The sequence below is a fragment of the Procambarus clarkii genome, chromosome 47 (assembly GCF_040958095.1).
Source record: "Procambarus clarkii isolate CNS0578487 chromosome 47, FALCON_Pclarkii_2.0, whole genome shotgun sequence".
NCBI classification, from domain to species: domain Eukaryota; kingdom Metazoa; phylum Arthropoda; class Malacostraca; order Decapoda; family Cambaridae; genus Procambarus; species Procambarus clarkii.
Window position 1 is genome coordinate 29,492,928 of NC_091196.1, and position 7,799 is coordinate 29,500,726.

The following is a 7,799-nucleotide window of genomic DNA, read 5'->3' on the forward strand; positions in this document are numbered from 1 at the left end:
ACACACACACACACACACACACACACACACACACACACACACACACACACACACACACACACACACACACACACACACACACACACACACACACACACACAAACGTGGTTCAAATATGCTGGCAACAGCCTTAACCTCAATTAAATTTCTGACAGTCGTACCCATCGAAGTGAAGCCTCAGCCGCGTGTGTCAACATATTCACGTAAATATATGCGTGTGTGTGTGTGTGTGTGTGTGTGTGTGTGTGTGTGTGTGTGTGTGTGTGTGTGTGTGTGTGTGTGTGTGTGTGTGTGTGTGTGTGTGTGTGTGTGGAACCTATTCCTGAATACGCTTGTTCGCTTCCCTTTAATTAAATCTCTTGGTATGCGAGTTTTTTTTTGGTTTATGTTTTTTTGTTTGGCGTATCTGCTCTAGAAGTTGTGGATGGAGGTGGCTTTTAGACGTCATCTTGCCCCATCTTGACTATTTTCAGCAATAATTTTCATGTCAAGAACATATCCCATCAATTAGAAAAGAAGAAACTGCGTAAGATCTTTTATTATTATTATTATTATTATTATTATTTTTATTATTTTCTACCGCAGACGTGGCCACACATTTACAATGCTAACCACCATTTTATTGTCCTCCATGGACAGGGTTAGAGATCTGTTAAACATACAGTTCAGAGATTCATTGAACAATCAACCACAGAAGGTGACTGTAATGCTTTTAAAATGCTAATCTTAGCTACATACATAAATACGTAGATATACAACTGTCCTACAAAAACAGCGAAAGACCTAGAGGGATATATATATATATGTCGTACCTAGTAGCCAGAAATCACTTTTTGGCCTACTATGCAAGGCCCGATTTGCCTAATAAGCCAAGTTTTCCTGAATTAATATATTTTTTCTATTTTTTTTCTTATGAAACGATAAAGCTACCCATTTCATTATGTATGAGGTCAATTTTTTTTATTGGAGTTAAAATTAACGTAGATATATGACCGAACCTAACCAACCCTACCTAACCTAACCTAACCTATCTTTATAGGTTAGGTTTGGTTAGGTAGCCCAAAAAGGTAGGTTAGGTTAGGTTAGGTAGGTTAGGTAGTCGAAAAACAATTAATTCATGAAAACTTGGCTTATTAGGCAAATCGGGCCTTGCATAATAGGCTGAGAAGTGAGTTCTGGCTACTAGGTACGACATATATATATATATATATATATATATATATATATATATATATATATATATATATATATATATATATATATATATATATATATATATATATATTAGAGTGATCAAGTAATAAATTAGAGTGATCTCCATTTTTTTTTAATATTTATTACAATATTAGTTTATTCCAATTAATATAATTATATTATATTTAGAACATGGACTTAGTTATGTCTGGTTAGTTGATATCAGGTTAGTTTAAGCCAGGTTAGGTTAGGTTAGGTTAGGTTAGGATATGTTGGGTTAGTTGAGGTTTGATCAAATTTATATTTTAGTTTTAACTAAAATTACAAAAATTAAAATCATATGTAATGTAATTGACAGCTTAATCATTCCACAAGAAATTTTCTTGAAAAATTATTCTAATATTCCCTGAAAATTCGACTTGTTAGGCAACTTGGCCTATTACGTATAATATAATTCCCCCGACCTGTTTTCCAGATTTAGCTCCCACGTCACAGTTGACGTCGTGGGAGACAGTTTGCTGACCACGACAGGCTTCTTAAACCTTGGAAAGCAGATTTGTTTAGTCATTCATTCTGCCTCCCTCCCTTCCTTCCTCCGTCCCTCACCCCTTCTCCATTCTTTCCTCCCTCTCTGTCTCTCTCTCACTCCCTCGTTCATCTTTTCCTATCTTCCCCCTCCTCCTCCTCCTTCCCACTTCTATCTTTTTTCATCCTCAACTTTAAAGTCAGATGCGACAAGCACTTTGAGAGTCAGAACAGTTTAATTATAACGCACCAGGTACAACAAGGGTAATTAGGGAGGGGGGAGTTGGGGGGGAGTGGGGGAGTGGGGGGAGTTTAGGGGGGGGGTGGGGGTGGGGGGGATTGAGGGGGATGGAAAGCAAGAAGAGCTAGACCTCACTCCCTCGTAGTCACTTATAGGTAAGTTCCAAGTTCAAGTACGAGTAAACAAGATTGTCGCGAATAACCGAACTCAATTACGGGCTCACCATAGCCCGTGCTACATGGACACTTCGTTCTGAGTAGCTAAATCTAAAACAACAACATTCAAGTACGTTTATTGAGACAATAAAATACATCTCAAAGGGATAGAGTAGTTTAGGCTATTTCTACCCTTCTATATAAGTAAGCACCTTCTCTCTCTCTCTCTCTCTCTCTCTCTCTCTCTCTCTCTCTCTCTCTCTCTCTCTCTCTCTCTCTCTCTCTCTCTCTCTCTCTCTCTCTCTCTCTCTCTCTCTCTCTCTCTCTCTCTCTCTCTCTCTCTCTCTCTCTCTCTCTCTCTCTCCCCCCATTTACGGGCTATTCATGCCCGTGCTACCTCTTGGGGTGGCTTAATCTTTATCAAACAATCTCTCTCACTCTCACTCCATCTTCTTGACTTGCTAAGAACTGCATCGTCATTAGATGCTACGTATCGTTGTAATACTCGTAAATCAACTCGTCTCAATCTCTCTTCTTTTTAACTAGCTCTTTACCGCTCGTCGTTTAATAATCGCAACACGAACGAACGTCATTCCGGATCAGCGTTCGTGCGTACAGACGCTGAATGTTTAAAGCCTCCTGGACCCTGAAACATTTCACGAATGCCACGACTTGTAATCATGCAACAACACTTTTATCTCTTCTGTCTCTAAGGTATTGAATTCATTTTGATGAGAATATAACAGTTTATATCATTTCGTTAGTCTTTGCCGCGAGTAGCCTAATGCAATGCAGTAGCATGGAGTGTAATGCGATGCTGGATCAAGGAGCGTAATGCAATGCAGTAGCAAGGAGCCTAATGCAATGCAGTAGCAAGGAACCTAATGCAGTGCAACAGCAAGGAGCCTAATGCAATGCAGTAGCAAGGAGCCTAATACAATGCAGTAGCAAGGAAAACAATTATGCGCTATATATCAACAAGAAAATATGCCAGTATACCTGAAGATGAATATGTAATATACATGTGCAAGATTCCACAAGCAAGAATATGTTATGCACATTGACATGAGGATGCAAAATACTTTTTGTTTTGTGTTGTTTTGTTTACTAACACACTTAAGTATATGTGCGGTCCATCTAATTACCCAAAGCTACCTCCTAAAGCCTCCTAGCATTACGTAAGTAATGATTAATTATGACATATTTACTCACTATAATGTTGGGGCTGAATGTAGAACATGAAAAATGTTTTGTCTGAAATAATATATATAATTTTATAATGAAATTAGACGAAACTAAGTGGCAGGTTACACCATAGGAAGTCAACGATCCGAGCGACAATACTGTGGAGCGACTTATCCAAAATATATTGTTGCCTGGAGGTCAGGATAGCTTAGGTTAAGTTAGATTACGTTAATTTAGGTTAGGCTAGGTTAGGTTAGGTTAGGTTCAGGAGGTTGATATGTCATCAAACCCTCTTGCCTTTAACCAGAAGCGTACGAACCTAACCAGAGCGTCGGAATTACGGTGTTTTATTTGTGCTAAAACGTTGGTATTTTTAACGATGTGGCTGAGAGCGTTACAGATGAGGCGCAGTGAGGGAGTGAGAGGACAAGGTTGCTCCTCCCCTCCTACTGCTAGCTGCCTTTGTTGTGTTTGGCTGTGTTTGTGTGTTTGTCTAAACAAACTCACGAGATGAACAAAAAAATAAAAATGTTTGTTCGCCTACAACTTTTTTTTTTTTACTTGTCCTCTTTTATTTGGTGCGTTTGTAGGTAGTTATTAAAAACTGGTAATTAAAATGATTATTACTAGTAATGCTAATAAATCTCTTAACACCGTTATTATTAAAGTTAAAGTTATTATTAAAGTTATTATTAAAGTTATTATTAAAGTTATTATTAAAGTTATTTACACACCAGTAAATATATATTAATATCGTGCGGGTGCACTAAGACATAACTCGTTACCCACCACAACCACTACCAATAGGTAAGGTCAACCTTACCTATTCCAACAAGGGTAGAAAGAAATAAGCTACTCAATCCCTTTGAGAGGTATTTTATTGTCTCAATAAACGCACTTAAAGGACAGCCTACCACAACCTACCCTACACACACACCCACACACACCCACACACACACACACACACACACACACACACACACACACACACACACACACACACACACACACACACACACACACACACACACACACACACACACACACACACACACACACACACACACACACACACACACACACACACACACACACACACACACACACACACACCAGACCTGTATACTGATAAACCACAGAGACGCACCAATAATTTTTAAGCCAGTATCCCATAAATTTAATTTCTTTTTTTGTATTCAATAAACAACAAGACAAATTAGGCAGACAAGCACAGGACATACACAAACACACACAGACGCAACACCAACACCCCCAATAAACAGGACGGACAGACGCCTCAACAGATAATCGAAACATGAAGCTATTTAGCGTGGCAGTTTGACAGACGGGCGGGCAATTCAGCACATTAATGCAAACAGTCGTTGGACACCAAACACCCTCGAGACCGTCTGGAAGGAACAGCAGCAGCAGAAGCAGCAGCGAAGGAGGAGGAGCAACAGCAGAAGCGATGGGGCAGCAGCAGCAGCACGCAAATGTGGGTGAAAATTATTCAGAAACTTTTTAGCCTTAACAAAAATATTACTTGACAAAAGCCTTTTGTTTTAGTTTTAACAAAAAAATTACTTGACAAAATCCTTCTGTTTAGCCTTAACAAAAAAATTACTTGACAAAAGCTTTCTGTTTAGCCTTAACAAAAAAATTACTTGACAAAAGCCTTCTGTTTTAGCCTTAACAAAAAAAATTACTTAACAAAATCCTTTTGTTTTAGCCTTAACAAAAAAATTACTTAAAAAAAACCCTTTTGTTAAGTTAAAACTTGTATCCTTATACAAGTTTTTTGTTATTGTTTTAGCCATAACAAAAAAATTACTTAACAAAAGCCTTTTTTTTTTAGCCTTAACAACAAAATTTAACATCCCCACCGGCAGAAAGGCTGATTTTTTTCCATGCGTTTAATAGAAATGAACCTCGTTGCTCATATACCTACTTCGTTAAGCATCGTCATTTTGTTCGTTGAAGGTGTTATATAACGAATACGCTCTCAGATGCAGGCGTAAGAGGACAGTAATTGACCGTCGACAAATTGGGGCATTTTGTTGACCAGACCACACACAAGAAGGTGAAGGGACGACGACGTTTCGGTCCGTCCTGGACCATTCTCAAGTCGATTGTGGGGTATTTTCATAAAGGTTATTTATCTGTAATCGGTTAATTATTGAGTTTTGACCGGTGGTTAATTGACCAAGTGGAGATTTGCTGTTAATGCATATATTTCAGTCTGTCTAATTCCAGGTTATCTTTCGATGTTTCTGTTAACATGTGGGGTTCTTGCTTTGCTTGTATTAACGTGGGGGTCAATGTCTTGCTTTGCTTGTATTAATGTGTGGGTGTATGTAAACGTGTAGGATAATACAAGCTTACGTTGGCTGTATTTACCGTATATGCGTACGCTTTGGCCCTGTATGTACTCACCTAGTTGCATTCACCTTGTTGTACTTGCGGAGGTTGAGCTTTGTCTCTTTGGTCCCGCCTCTCAACTGTCAATCAACTGGTGTACAGGTTTCTGAGCCTATTGGGCTCTATCATATTTACATTTGAAACTGTGTATAGTGTCTGCCTCCACCACTTCACTGCCTAGTGCATTCCATTTGTTAACTACTCTGACAGTGAAAAAATGATTTCTAATGTCACTGTGGCTCATTTGGGTACTAAGTTTCCCCCTGTGTCCCCTTATTCGTGTTCCACCCGTGCTAAAGAATTTGTGTTTGTCCACCCTGTCAATCCCCCTGAGAATTTTGTAGGTGATTATCATGTCTCCCCTTACTCTTCTGTTTTCCAGGGACGTGAGGTTCATCTCCTTTAGCCTTTCCTTGTAGCTCATACCTCTCAATTCCGGGACGAGTCTGGTGGCATATACCGCTGACTCTTCTCTAACTCTTGTGTTTAACTAGGTATGGACTCCAGGCTGGAGCTGCATATTCCAGGATTGGATTGACATAAGTGGTATACAGTGGAATCCTTATACAAGTTTCTAAAGGCAGTTCTTATGTTGGCCAGTCTAGTATGTGCCGCTGATGATATCATTTTGATGTGGGCCTCTGGGGACAGGCTCGGTGTGATATCAACCTCCAGATCTTTCTCTCCAGTTGACTCTTTGCAGGATTTCACCTCCCAGATGGTACCTTGTGTTCAGCCTCCTGCTCCCTTCACCTAATTTCATTACTTTACACTTTTCTGAGTTGAACTTTAGTAGCCATTTTCTAGACCATTCCTCCAGTTGTATTTGTGTCTTTGTTGTTTGCTTTTCAAATGTCCGAGTGCGTTTCGAAATTATATGTTTGTTCTGAGTGGGAAGATTTTTGTACGCATTTGTATATATATACATACATACATACATATATATATATATATATATATATATATATATATATATATATATATATATATATATATATATATATATATATATATATATATATATATATGTATAAATATATATATAATTTCCAAGTCATCTTTTTAATTAAGCATTTCTATTCGGTTGGGCTCGTGGGAGGAGACCCATTAGTCTCTGAAATGGTAATATTTGACACCAATCTTTTCTCTTGTCGGACCTGCTTTGAATACTAAAGCGACCTATTTGACAGGCGCGAACTAGATCCCGTTTTATACATCAACCAAAAGATTTGGAGGAGGGATTTTTTTTTTTTTGGGGGGGGGGGGAAGAGAAGGGATTTCCATCGTCTAGTTCTTCTCCCCCCCCCAACCCCCCACCCCAAAGAAAAAAAGGAAATTATTGTAGGTACGATATATATATATATATATATATATATATATATATATATATATATATATATATATATATATATATATATTTGTGTGTGTGTGTACTCACCTAGTTGTGTTTGCGGGGGTTGAGCTCTGGCTTTTTGGTCCCGCCTCTCAACTGTCAATCAACTGGTGTAAACATTATTGCCAACAGCATTTGGTGTTCCCAGGCGGTCACCCATCCAAGTACTAACCAAACCCAACGTTGCTTAACTTCGCTGATCGGACGAGAAGCGGTGTTCTCAACGTGGTATGGCCGTTGGCATATATATATGTGTGTGTGTTTGTATTTATTCACCTAGTTGTATTCACCTAATTGTGCTTGCGGGGGTTGAGCTCTGCTCTTTCGGCCCACCTCTCAACTGTCAATCAATCAACTGTTACCAAATACCAACTAATATTTTTTTTTGTTTCCACACACACGCACACACACACACAGGAAGCAGCCCGTAACAGCTGTCTAACTCCCAGGTACCTATTTTCTGTTAGGTAACAGGGGTATCAGGGGTGAAAGAAACTCTACCCGTTTGTCTCTGCCATCAGCCGGGATCGAACCCGGACTCCTAGGATTACGAGTCCAGAGTCCAGTCCACTCAGCTATCAGGCCCCCTATCAGGCGTGTACTCACCTAATTGTACTCACCTAATTGTGCTTGCGGGGGTTGAGCTCTGGCTCTTTGGTCCCGCCTCTCAACCGTCAATCAACTGGTG

General features: G+C 39.2%; 1 non-coding gene across 1 annotated transcript; it reads right to left on the reverse strand.

Moving 5' to 3' along the window:
- Positions 1 to 7,234: 7,234 nt before the first annotated feature.
- Positions 7,235 to 7,353, reverse strand: LOC123749011 (5S ribosomal RNA). The gene has a single exon (XR_006771838.2). It is a non-coding gene; the product is annotated as a 5S ribosomal RNA (ribosomal RNA).
- Positions 7,354 to 7,799: the final 446 nt, after the last annotated feature.